At 32.7% G+C, this 14,392-nt stretch overlaps 1 protein-coding gene and 1 non-coding gene across 2 annotated transcripts in view; both read right to left on the reverse strand.

The window, feature by feature from the left end:
- The window catches only part of LOC124550933, a 181,014-nt gene that overhangs the window by 99,620 nt on the left and 67,002 nt on the right, over positions 1 to 14,392 (reverse strand). The gene's annotated exons all lie outside the window — the stretch shown is intronic.
- Trnar-gcg lies at positions 7,306 to 7,380 on the reverse strand. Its single transcript has one exon. It is a non-coding gene; the product is annotated as a tRNA-Arg (tRNA).

Below are 14,392 nucleotides of genomic sequence, written 5' to 3' on the forward strand. Positions count from 1 at the left end.
TTTTAAAATAACTGTTACACAATCACCATTAAAATCAATCAAATTATCATTTTCATCTGTTACAGTAATTTCTAAATCTTAAATTGGATCAAAAACTGGAATATTTACAGATAATGCAGCTCATGAATGATTCGTCTGCCAAATTCTGCATTAGGTTTGAACGAAGCAATAATATTAGTTTCTGGATGAAAATTCTCATAATGTTTCACAAACATACCATGAGCCAAATTAAAATTTGTATTTATTAATTCAAATGGAATAATTTTAGGAACATTGTTAGCAACAGTCGTATATTAGCCTCAGCAACCTGGTTACTAAAACCAAGCACACTTCCAATACTATCTTTTATATCTATACACAATTTTATATCACTCTCAATGACTACTTCGAATTTCATCTGCTTTAATCTGAATATTAGGCTTTTTCCAATGAATAAATTTTTCCAAGTTTTTCAGACAGTACTGACCCATTGGAAATTCTATTGTTTCTCCATAAAGATAATCATTTTTGATGGAATATTTGGAGTTAGAAAAGTTGAATAAAAACCAACCAGTATAATATTACTAAAGCTGTCTCGTAAAGGTACAGTCAATCTTTTTTTTAAGAACAAATTACTTACCAATCAATTGAAATAACCTACTCATTTATTATTAAAAATTTATTTAATTAAAAGAAAACTGATTGGGAACCAAAAATAAGAATTCCAGAAAAAATTAAAAAATAAACTTGGTAAACTTTTACTAAATTCGATCTGATGTGCAATAATAGGACCAAGTGGTTGTGGAAAAACTACATTAATGATTGACACTTATATTCTTGTGCCAGGATGGTTAAACTGGAATAGAATCAATCATTGGTACATTTATTCTAAAAGGTTCAATCAACCAAAATATTCGTAATTTATAAGAAGATGAGAAAAAATTACAGAGTAGTCGCCACTTTTATTGAAAACAGTGAAGAAATCATTCTATTAGATCAATGTCAAGATAATTCAGTTGTTATTTTTGATGACATCATTCTAGAAAATCAAGATATAGTTCAAGAACATTTCACAAGGGGGAAGACATAAAGGAATAGATCGCTTTTTTTTGGCTCAAACTGTTTTTATATCTTTAGACAAGAGGACACTAATTTAAATCACATTTACGATGACTTTGTTCGAGGTGATTTCGAAGTTTGATGAATTGAAAGAAATATGTAGTAAATGTTGGAATGAAAAGTTTGGTTTTATTACAATAGATATGACAAGAAAACTGAATGATGGGAAGAAATAAAATACAGCATTTATTAAATTTTTATTCTATATAAATGGACAGCTTAAGAAATGACATTGCATGTCTATTAGATCATGTTGATGGTATTTGACAGAACATAAAAGCGAATTTAAAGACTCTCTTGATTACATAGCAGAATATGAAAATTTAAAAAAAATTAATGAACATTACACTAATTGTCTGATGATGAAACTACAGATGGTCTGTATACATGTAGTTGCTAGTGTTTCGAAAAGTGTATAATGAGAAAGCGTTATCTTTCTAATTTTTCTAAACACTAATGTTTTTCTTCTTTATTAAATGTTTGCAAAATATGATACGCAGGTTAAAAAGAAAACAGACGAAATATGAAAGGAACAATCAAAAGAAGAGTTTAAAAATGAAAAAAAAACGCCAAGAGTTGAGTACAAAAAATTTAAATAAGATGATCAACCATTTTTCGATGCCATTGAACAAGTTAAACAAGGGATGGATGGGTTAGGTGATAATGTTTTGAAAGAGAAGTTGAAAAGCAAATGGTTCCTTATTCTCATTATCAGTTAAGAAGTATTTAATGATGTACCATCAATTAATGTGAAAAACCACAGCATGGCAATACTTTAAGTGAATCAGAAATACAAGATTTATTAATGAACTATGGAGAAGAGAGAGAAAGAAAAAAGGATAAAAATGTTAAAAGACAAATATAAGTGAAAAATTGTTAGAATATATTAATCATAGTGAAGATAAAGTTTTATGAATAAGATCTTTTAGTTCATTTAAATACATTTTTCAATTACCAGTAAAATTTGATGGAGATAAATTAACTATTGGTGATAGGACATACGAAGGTGCAGACTGATTAATGAATCTTTTATCTATAAAACAAGTAACTGAGGATGATATTAATACATTATTTACTAGTTCAGATTTGTCAAATTATTCATATATATTGATTCATTCAGCAGCATTATATTCTGATAATAATCCAAACGAAATAAAATGGAATAAAGTTAATGGACACAAATATTTGATAAAAGAAATTGTCGATATTTATCTTTCCAAAAAATTACCACATTCAGATACAGATGAAAAAAGTGGTGAAGGTGTATTTAAAAAATATACAGAAAAACCAATTGAGTATGCTTGGTTGGATGACATCCATCAATTAATCGATAGATGAGCAGTTATTCATGGTGAAGAACACACAGGAAATAAAAATTATCATAATTAGAAAATTGGAATAACACATATGTTAACCAATAAAGTTAAAGATTTCATAATCCATAATCTGAAAGGTATTCCACATTTGGTTTGATTTTTGAATAATTTACCACACACATTTTTGAAAAGTGAAAAACATAGAAAAGGATTAGTAAACACATTGATTAACAAATTACCATTTGAAATTCATCTTCCAGGCTATGTGTACTGTGGGCCAGGAACCAAATTAGTAGAAAGATTAGCTAGGGGAGATCAAGGAATTACTCCACTAAATGACACATGTAAAAAACACACTATAATAAAGATTTAGGAAAAAGATACCAAGCAGATAAATAACTTCAAATACCTACAAAAGAAATAGTGATGCAAGTGATACTTCAACTGGCGAAAATAGCTGCAGCAGGAGTTAGAGGAATAATGTACAGAAAACGAAAATAAGGAATGGGGCTCTTTCCAATGAATGCTTCAGCTGTCGCCAACTCAGGCGTGGATGACAATGGTTGGAGAGTTCAATCTTTATTAAATTTTTTATCTGTATGAACAACCAACTTTTCTATCGATTATATTTCGCTATCTAGTGGCAAAAGTAAGAAAAAACCGATTAAACCTAATTTTAATAATGAACAATTAAATGTTATTGAGCCACTTTTAAAGAAAGAGAAAGAAAGAACAGGTCGAAATTTGATTAATATATTAAGCATTCCCATTGTGAAAAAATCGTTGAATATCTAATGAACAGGAAATAAACAAAACAGAAAGGTGGTTTTCTTCCTTTACTATTAGCAGTTTTACCTTCTCTTGCAACAATCAGCACACTTGGTGGCAAATCTGCAGCAATCGCAAATGCAGTCATAGACAAGAAGAAAGCTGATAAAGAGGTAGAGGAACAAAAAAGACCTAATTTGGAAATAGAAAAGAAAGCCTGATTAAAAAAAGAAATATCCAAAAAATTATCGAAAATTTTAATAATCCTTTATCTAATTTTAACATAGGAAAACTAGTTAAACAATTAAAAATTAAATACTTTTGAGGTATATATACGATTGAATTGCCAAATAAACCATTAAAATTGAATGTAGAATAATTCATTTAGAAATTTGTGACCATGCTGGCACCCATTGGATTTGCTATTATAAGAATATGAATAAAAAATTCGATTTGATGAATTTATTTGTGGTTATTTGTGTTTGTTTATTATAAGTTTAATAATATTTACTCGTTGAGAATTTTCAGTCATCAGACCAAAATTTGAAAGCTTTCAATCAAAAATAAATCCAAAATTTATTAACGCAATCACACAATTTCGGAAAGAATTAAAAAACTTCTTTAAAGCAACTAAAGGTTATATTGATTTTAAAGGTCGAAGAATCATAGATATAAAGATCCAGTAAATGGTTATGATTTTGTTACTAAACAATGTTTAGAAATAAAATGTTACAAAACTGACTATACAATATTCTAACACAATTCAGTAATTATGCCAATAAAGAAGAATTAAAAAATCTTGTCACAAAAAACGAACACAATAAGATTCTATCAGATTGAAGGTAAAGAAATGGTATTTTTGATGGTATCATGGGACATCGTAATAAAGAAATAAGCAAAACGAAAACAAGTCTCCTTCATGCTTTAGATTCAAGTGACTTACATTATATTTGTAAGTTAATAAAATCTTAGACAAGAAAGTTGACAAAGATCTAGAAGTATTGAGGTTGTTAGATTAATTCAAACTTTATTAAATTTTTTATTTATGTAAATGGTCGAACACATCTGTTTGAAGTGTAAAAGATTTACCAATGCTCATGAACCTCACAGAGTTATCACAAGCAATGGAAGACAAAGAATTGAAAGTCTTTGTACAATTTGTAAAAAGAAGAAAAGTAAATTCACTAAATAAATTTGGTAGGCTAAGGTCTAAAACATATTCGTGAACAAATTATAAATGAACTACATAAGCCAATGAGTAAAAATTTTATAAAGACATTTCTTCCCTTTAAAATTTCTTTCAGTACTGATGAACTATGGCAAGCCAATCGTGAACAAATTATAAATTATAAATTGTAAATTATAAATGAACTACATAAGCCAACGAGTAAAAACTTTATAAAGACATTTCTTCCCTTTAAAATTTCTGTCAGTACTGATGAACTATGGCAAGCCAATCTAGTCGAAATCTATTCCATCTAGTTGAAAGGAATTTAGAAAATAAATAAAGGATATGAATAGTTATTGACTGTTATTGATGTCTTTTCTAAATTTGCTTGGGGTATTCCAAATAAAACAAGTAAGGATGCAGTTGATTCATTTGATAAAATATTTATAGATGGACATAAGCCAAAAAATTTGCTAACAGATATGGAAAAGAATTCTATAATAAAGACTTTAAAGAACTAATGAAAAAATGCAACATTAATCCCTATCATACTTTTACAGAACTAAAAGCATCAGTTGTCGAAAGACTGCCGAGAACACTGAAAGAAATGTTGTGGAAGAGATTTGCACTTCAAGGAAATTACTTAGCTAAAAGTGTAGTTGATGAATACAATAACACAGTTCACTGAACTATAAAAATGAGGGCAATAGAAGTTAATGAAAAGAGCTATAAAGTAGGGTTCATTATGCATAATTTATAAAAAGAGATAAAGTGAGGATCAGTAAACTTAAAGGACTCTTTGAAAAAGGATACCCTGCTAACTGGTCGACAGAAATGTTTGAAACTGAAGATGTTATCCATTCTAATCCAGTGACGTATAAATTGAAATATATTGAGGTGAAATATTAATGAGCAAGAGCTACAGAAAACGAAATATCCAAATGTGGATTTCATTGAAAAAGATTTGAGAAAGTAAGGAGATAAACTTTATCTTAAGTGGTTGGGATTTGGAAATTCACACAACAGTTGGGTAAATAAAGGTAAAGTAATAGCTCGTGATTGACCACTATTATATATTTGTTGAATTTTTCATTGCCTCTTAGTGTGGCTACAGCCAGTCCCCCCTTAAATTGATCTATTTTCATTATAAGTCAGACCTCTGTTGTGAAGAGGTTTAAAAATTTCTTCATGGAAAATCCATAATGAATAAAAATTCAACAACCAAAAATGTTTAATTTTTGTGAGGGAACTGCCAGTCCTCCCACCCCTTTCAATTTTTATAATCATTACATAAAATTTTTCCATATAAATGTACCAAATAGTGCGAATGAGGAAACTAACACTTTCATTCTATCTGTATGTTATCCTGATGCTGATCATGATGGTGATGATGGAGATATAATCTCCACATTCATAAATCAATTAACTGATGAAAGTGTGAATTGTTTACGCAATCACAATGGAGATGAAATTTTGTATTGTTGATGAATACCTTAAAAACGATATAAAAATTTAGCGATTGGAAAAAACGATCACTGAAAAAGTTGATTTTTTGTGGAGGGACCGAACAGACCCCATCCATTTTTATTGAAATTTTCAGTTCTTATATTAATTCAGCCTGCTCTCTAGGCTTTAGCTTTTCTCAGCAGTCATAAAGTTCGTCCACTGGTTTTCAACTAATAATTAAATTCCTGTGAAATTCCTGTATCTACAGACAGGAAATCTTTCCGACCTGGAATTCCAAACATGAATAAAGCATGAGATACTTTTTAATTGTTTCAGCCAGAACAGCATTTTCAGGGTAAATGCTCATAGACCCTGGAATTCTGTAATGAACAAAAGCAGAAAATTTCTTGTGCTCAGATTAAATATTTAATCTCTGGAATTCCAAAGACAATCTCCTTTGCATTTTTTTTAAATCGGCAGAAGGCGTGTTCCTTTAATTCGCTTTATTTTCTCAGAGGATATGCTCAGATCCTCTGAAACTCCAAAAATGAATAAAGCACGAAATTCTTTTTAATTTTACAGGGTACTGCATCGAAAACCCTGAAATTCCATAAAGGAAGATGAATTTTTGTGAGGGGACGAAAAGATGCACTTCACAGCATCAGAGCAGCAAACATTGCCATGCTGACTTTTATTAGTTTAAGATTTGCAGAGGGGAAATTATTCCCTTCTAGAATTCCAGAAAAAATGACGGTCGGAAAAATAGTTGAATTTTTGTGGAGGGACAGAATAGAGCTCACCTATTTTTTACTCAATTTTGGCAAAGATTCATTAATCAATTTTTCTTGTGTATAGTTATCCAAAGCATTGAAATAATTTCGACAGCAAACAATTCTTAATGTTTCATTCATTCGATGATATACATTAATTGAATTCACCACGTAATCAATTCTTAAAATTTTTACACTGTTTTGGTGCACGTTTCTGACATCTATTTGCCTTTGTGCATTTCTAAATTTTGCACGAATATCATAGTATTCACAACAAAAATTACTTCATCTCAGAACAACAAAAATTGATCTTAAATTTTGCTCATTCAATTGTGGAACAACATGGGGCAGTAATGTATTTATTTGCTCATTTTTTTCACGCATAATTCAACAGTTCTACCATACATTTCATCCAATTTTTCTATATAGATATCCTTAATTTTATTCAGTTGCTTTAAATGATTTATTTGACTTTCATAAAGCTGTTTTACTTGAATCTCTCTTACACTCTCCATGTTTTCGAATGGCTGGTGAAATTTCTTCATAAATCCAATCTTGAAAATCTTCCACGGAAGGCATATTGGATTTCGTAACTAAAGAAAATAAGGCAGGTTCATTGACGAATTCCGTTGAATTTAACTAGCAACATTTCAGTGCAACCAAATTTTTCAAAAGATTTTTGTTTAACATGATCTTTAATTGAATTCTTAGGACGTAACTTCCTGGCAAATTAAAACTGTGTTCCGGACCGAGACTCGAACTCGGGACCTTTGCTTTTCGCGGGCAAGTGCTCTACCAACTGAGCTACCCGAACACGACTCACGCCCCATCCTCACAGCTTTAATTCCGCCAGTACCTCGTCTCCTACCTTCCAAACTTTACAGAAGCTCTCTTGCAGACCTTGCAGAACTAGCACTCCTGAAAGAAAGGATATTGCGGAGACATGGCTTAGACACAGCCTGGGCGATGTTTCCAGAATGAGATTTTCACTCTGCAGCGGAGTGTGCGCTGATATGAAACTTTCTGACAGATTAAAACTGTGTGCCTGACCGAGACTCGAACTCGGGACCTTTGCCTTTCGCAGGTAAGTGCTCTACCAACTGAGCTACCCAAGCATGACTCACGCCCCATTCTCACAGCTTTACTTCTGCCAGTACTTCGTCTCCTACCTTCCAAACTTTACAGAAGCTCTCCTGCGAACCTTGCAGAAATAAAGATTTTAATTGTTTTTACTCGAATCCTACGTCTAAAAGCAAACTATCTAGTAGAGGTTAGATTTATATTCCTGATTATTATGAATAAAAAAATAAAAGTAATAGAACTTTGTGCGATTATGATGATGAACAACAAACAGACTGTAAAAAATGGATTGGTTGTCAAAAAATTAAGGATTTTGATTGTTTTTGCTTTAACCATTCAACTAAGAACAAGCTCTCTAGCAAATGTAAGATTTGCCTACTGCAAGGGAAGCGAAAAAACAAAATAGTGTGTTGCGGAAAAGAAATAGTTATCACCGTTTTCAAAACACATTTAGTCAAACAAGCACAAGAAATTAACTGAAGGTGAAGAAGCTTAATTTTGCTATTTGTTTTTTAGGGCTTATTGTTGCTCTGCTGACAAAGTTTACAGTCGCCTAACTTCGTGATTATTGCAGAAGGAATAATTTACCTGTTTATAGTGGATTTAGAAAAGCTGCTTTAATTAACTTATTTATTTCAAATAATCTGCCTCCTTCTACATGAACTCTCGATAATCTGAGACTAAAGGAACTCAAAGCTCTAGATAAAAATCTTGCCATTAGAGGAAGCTTTACATTAGGGAAATCGCAGTTCATTAATGCCATTGGATTATAAGAGGTTACATTTCATCCAGGAGTATTCAAAGCAACAAGATCAAGACCACAACTTGTACCTAATATAAATTATTTCTACAGATTTCATGATGACATTATTGAAAAACCTCACTTGCCGAGAGAAGAAAAATAGCGAGGCTAGATCAAATTAACGATTTCAGTAGCAAGGTATTTCAGCAAGAAAAGAAGGCTAAACCGTTTAAAAAGAAATTATTGCAGATTAAAGAAATTTGATGAAGATTTTATGAAAAATTTAAAGCTTGGTCTGTTGACTAAAACCTGCCTTTAACGATACTAATATTGCCAACCTCTATACCAATAGTGAGAAAACGGATCATATAACGAAAGCACTTTATTCTATGGTAAACGTAGATAAAAAGAGAACTAATTTTAGAAAACGGGTTGTTGTTGTTGTGGTCTTCCGTCCTTAGACTGGTTTGATGAAGCTCTCCATGCTTCTCTATCCTGTGCAAGCTTCTTCATCTCCCAGTGCCTACTGCAAACTGCATCCTTCTGAATCTGCTTTGCATATTCATCTCTTGGTCTCCCGCTACGATTTTTACCCTCCACGCTGCCCTCCAATACTAAATTGGTGATCCCTTGATGCCTCAGAACATGTCCTACCAACTGATCCCTTCTTCTAGTCAAGTTGTGCCACACACTTCTCTCCTCCCGAATCCTATTCAATACCTCCTCATTAGTTATGTGATCTACCCACCTAATCTTCAGCATTCTTCTGTAGGACCACATTTCGAAAGCTTCTATTCTCTTCTTGTCCATGTTTCGTCTACGTTTCACTTCCATACATGCCTACACTCCATACAAATACTTTCAGAAACGACTTCCTGACACTTAAATCTATACTCAATGTAAACAGATTCCTCTTTTTCAGAAACGCTTTCCTTGCCATTGTTAGTCTACATTTTATATCCTCTCTACCTTGACCATCGTCAGTTATTTTGCTCCCCAAATACCAAAACTCCTTTACTACTTTAAGTGTCTCATTTCCTAATCTAATTCCCTCAGCATCACCCGACTTAATTCGACTACATTCCATTATCCTCGTTTTGCTTTTGTTGGCGTTCATCTTATATCCTCCTTTCAAGTCACTATCCATTCTGTCCAACTGCTCTTCCAAGTCCTTTGCTGTCTCTGACAGAGTTACAATGTCATTGGCGAACCTCACAGTTCTTATTTCTTCTCCATGGATTTTAATACCTACTCCGAATTTTTCTTTTGCTTCCTTCACTGCTTGCTCAATATACAGATTGAATAACATTGCTGAGAGGCTACAACCCTGTGTCATTCCCTTCCCAACCACTGCTTCCCTTTCATGTCCCTCGACTCATAACTTCCATCTGGTTTCTGTACAAATTGTAAATAGCCTTTCGGTCCCTGTATTTTACCCCTGCCTCCTTCAAAATTTGAAAGAGAGTATTCCAGTCAACATTGTCAAATGCTTTCTCTAAGTCTACAAATGCTAGATACGTAGGTTTGCCTTTCCTTAATCTAGCTTCTAAGATAAGTCGTATGGTCAGTATTGCCTCCCGTGTTCCGATATTTCTACGGAATCCAAACTGATCTTCCCCAAGGTCGGCTTCTACCGGTTTTTCCATTCGTCTGTAAAGAATTCGCATTAGTATTTTGCAGCCATGACTTATTAAACTGATAGTTCGGTAATTTTCACATCTGTCAACACCTGCTTTCTTTGGGATTAGAATTATGATATTCTTCTTGAAGTCTGAGGCTATTTCGCCTGTTTCATACATCTTGCTCACCAGATGGTAGAGTTTTGTCGGGACTGGCTCTTCCAAGGCTGTCAGTAGTTCTAATGGAATGTTGTCTACTCCCGGGGCCCTGTTTCGACTCAGGTCTTTCAGTGCTCTGTCAAACTCTTCACGCAATATCATATCTCTCTTTTCATATTCATCCACATCCTCTTCTATTTCCATAATATTGTCTTCAAGTGCATCGCCCTTGTATAGATCCTCTATACAGTCCTTCCATGTTTCTGCTGTCCCCTCTTTGCTTAGAACTGGGTTTCCATCTGAGCTCTTGATATTCATACAAGTGGTTCCCTTTTCTCCAAAGGTCTCTTTAATTTTCCTGTAGGCAGTATCTATCTTACCCCTAGTGAGATAAGCCTCTACATCCTTACATTTGTCCTCTAGCCATCCCTGCTTAGTCATTTTGCACTTCCTGTCGATCTCATTATTGAGACGTTTGTATTCCTTTTGGCCTGCTTCATGTACTGTATTTTTATATTTTCTCCTTTCACCAATTAAATTCAGTATTTCTTCTGTTACCCAAGGATTTCTACTAGCTCTCGTCATTTTACCCACTTGATCCTCTGCTACCTTCACTACTTCATCCCTCAAAGTTACCCATTGTTCCTCTACTGTATTTCTTTCACCCATTCCTGTCAATTGTTCCCTTATGCTCTCCCTGAAACTCTGTACAACCTCTGGTTCTTTCAGTATATCCATGTCCCATCTCCTTAAATTCCTGCCTTTTTGCTGTTTCTTTAGTTTTAATCTACAGTTCATAACCAATAGATTGTGGTCAGAGTCCACATCTTACAGTTTAAAACCTGGTTCCTAAATCTCTATCTTACCATTATATAATCTATCTGAAACCTGTCAGTATCTCCAGGATTCTTCTATGTATACAACCTTCTTTCATGATTCTTAAACCAAGTGTTAGCTATGATTAAGTTGTGCTCTGTGCAAAACTCTACCAGGTGGTTTGCTCTTTCATTTCTTATTCCCAATCCATATTCACCTACTACGTTTCCTTCTCTCCCTTTTCCTACTGCCGAATTCCAGTCACCCATGGCTATTAAATTCTCGTCTCCGTTCACTATCTGAATAATTTCTTTTATTTCATCATACATTTCTTCAATTTCTTCGTCATCTGCAGAGTTAGTAGGCATATAAACTTGTACTACTGTAGTAGGCGTGGGCTTCATGTCTATCTTGGCAACAATAATGCGTTCACTATGCTGTTAGTAGTAGCTTAGAAAACGGGATAAGTTGAATTTAACAATCAACAACCCAAAAATCTTTTATCCAATTTCCTCACAGATTACCAAGCATCAGATAATACTCAAGAATCTGTTCACACTTTATGCAATAAAATGAGGGATATCGTAACATCTAATGAGACTATTGATATAACAGAGACCTCATTTAATATTCGGATGATAGCAAGTCCTAGAGGTGGTAAAGGTAAGAAATAATAAATCTAGCTTAAGACAAAAAGAATAAAGGTTGTTTCACAAGAATTAAGGTTGTTGATAATTTGTATTGTCCTAGAGCAGTAATTGTTGAATTAACACACTGTACAAATAATATTTTGGTAAGAGAATTAACTACAGGTGAGATTAAGAAGATTAGAGATTAAGAAGATTAGAGAAGGAGATAAATACACGTTAATAGACAGAGTTAACTGACATAATATGTGAACAGTTCGGTGAATACAACAAAGAAGGATTTTCTGCAGATGATATTAAAAACATAGAGCAACTACTAGATATCCAAGTAAATGTTGTATGTGCTGCAAATTTCAATGCAGTTATCTATAGTGGTCCAGATATATTTTTATAAAGATTACAAGGATTTCGATGTGATTAACAGTATGACTGCTTTCCTTGGATCAGTATATTTCTGCAGTACATGTAAGAAGCTGTACAACAACAAGAATGAACACAGATACAAAATAGAGAGAAAAGTGTGCATATTATGCAAAAGTTCAGAACACAATAGTGAAGAAAATAAGGTTTGTTATAACAAATGCAATACATACTGTTATAATGAAGAATGCTGAAACAATCATGAACAAGTTTGTGCTACATATCCTAAATGTACAGAATGTAATAGGATTTGTCCTATACCTGAAAAACATAAATGTGACTTTGAACTTTGCAGGAACTGTAGACAAGTAGTTATAATTAAATACCATAAATGTTATTTGTGATCTGTATTGCAAAATGGTGGTATCTGTAAAAGAGAATTTAGTAAGGATTTTATAGCCCAAGGTTGTCCAAATTGTAATAAAGATAGTTGTTCAAATGGCTCTGAGCACTATGGGACTTAACATCTATGGTCATCAGTCCCCAAAAATAGTTATTGCATTAATGGAGAATTTAAAGACTGATATGTTTACCAATGCTTTGAATGCAATACAATAGTTGCTGGTAAACAGTTTAAATGCTGTGAAGATGGATTCCCTAAGAGAGTGAATTGTACCCATCCTGAGAGATACATGTGGTTTGATTATGAAGCAACTCAAGAATCTGGAACACATATTCCAAATCTCATAATCGTTCACAATTTTAAAGGTGATACTGTTTATAAATTTAAGACAAATGATGAATTCTGTAGGTGGATGTTATCTCAAAAAAACATTAATAGCTCACTACACAATAGGTTATGGTTAACAATTTATTTAGAAGTACTGTGTTGAAATTCAATAAAGCCATATACCAGCTACACAGGAACTAAACTGACGTCATTGGAGATCAAACAGTTAGGCATAAAAATTATAGAGAGCAAGAACTTCATCCAAGGCCCCCTTTGTTGTTTTACAAGAATTGAGGAAAGGCTACTTTCCACATTTATTCAATACACCAGAAAATGAAAATTATATTGGACCAATTCCTGATACTGGATATTACTGTACTGACACTATGAAGCAAAAAGATAGAGAATCATTTCTCAAATAGCGTAGTTCCAGAGTTAAAGAAAATTATGTGTTCAATATGGAGAAAGAAATTAACAGGTACTGTGATTCTGGTGCAGATATATTGAGAATAGGCTGTTGAAACTAAGAGAACAATTTCTAGAAATAGCAAACACCTATCCATTCTGTCATTTAACCATTGGTGGAGTTTACATGGCTGTATACAATAAAGTCATACACCATCTACACAGAAAATAAACTGAAAATACAGTTGCTGTATTAGATAAAGAACAGAAAGAGAATTTCAGTAAACAATCGATAGCTTGGTTAAACCGTTGAAACCATAATAATATCTTGCATGCTCTCAATGGTGGAGAAGTAAAAATAATTGGAGCAAAAGCAGATGGATTTGATAAGGAAACTAATACTGTTTATCAATACCATGGTTGTTTCTGGCGTAGATGATTAATTATAAAAATAAGGAGACATTGGATGACCTTTATGGAAAGACTGAAAAGAAGTGCAGAAATACGAAGTACTGGATATAATTTGTTGGAGATGTGGGAATGCAATTGGATTAGCTTGCAAAAGTAGAAAGCTCTGAAAAAATTGCCAGAAATTGTCGAACCATTGAATCTGTGAGATGGGTTTTATGGTTCTTGAACAAATGTAATAAAGTTAAGAGCTATAGCCGATGGTGTTCAAACAAAAATTAAGTATGATGTTGTCTGTAGACTTTATCCAACAGTACCGTATTATGACTATTATCTGCACAACATAAAACAAGAATTTATAGACCAAAATACTATACTAAGAAATGGTATGGATTCATAAAATGCGAAGTATTAGCTGTTAGAGGATTGTATCTTCCTGTAATTTTGAAACTGATAAATAGTATATCAAAACAGTTAAACAGAAATTGGAGACTGACTTATATCCTGAAAGAATAAAGGAAAATCCTGGAAAATGAGCCATTGCTAAGATATATCTTAATTCGTTATGGGGAAATTTTGGACAAAGACAAGATATGAATAAAACTGAATTAATGACAGATTTGCAGTAGTTTCACAAGATACTATTGGATTATTGCTTATATAATTTAGATATGAATTTAATTATGGAGAATATCGTACAAATGAGATATAATTTCAATTATTATTATGTGGAAAACAACACAGCTACTAATATATTTATAGCTGCATTTACTACATGGAATGCAAGACTTAGGTTGTATGATAGATTAAATAAATTTAAAAAAATATATATTTTTCGATACTGATTCTGTGGTATATAT

Source organism: Schistocerca americana, chromosome 9, assembly GCF_021461395.2.
Source record: "Schistocerca americana isolate TAMUIC-IGC-003095 chromosome 9, iqSchAmer2.1, whole genome shotgun sequence".
Taxonomy (NCBI): Eukaryota; Metazoa; Arthropoda; class Insecta; order Orthoptera; family Acrididae; genus Schistocerca; species Schistocerca americana.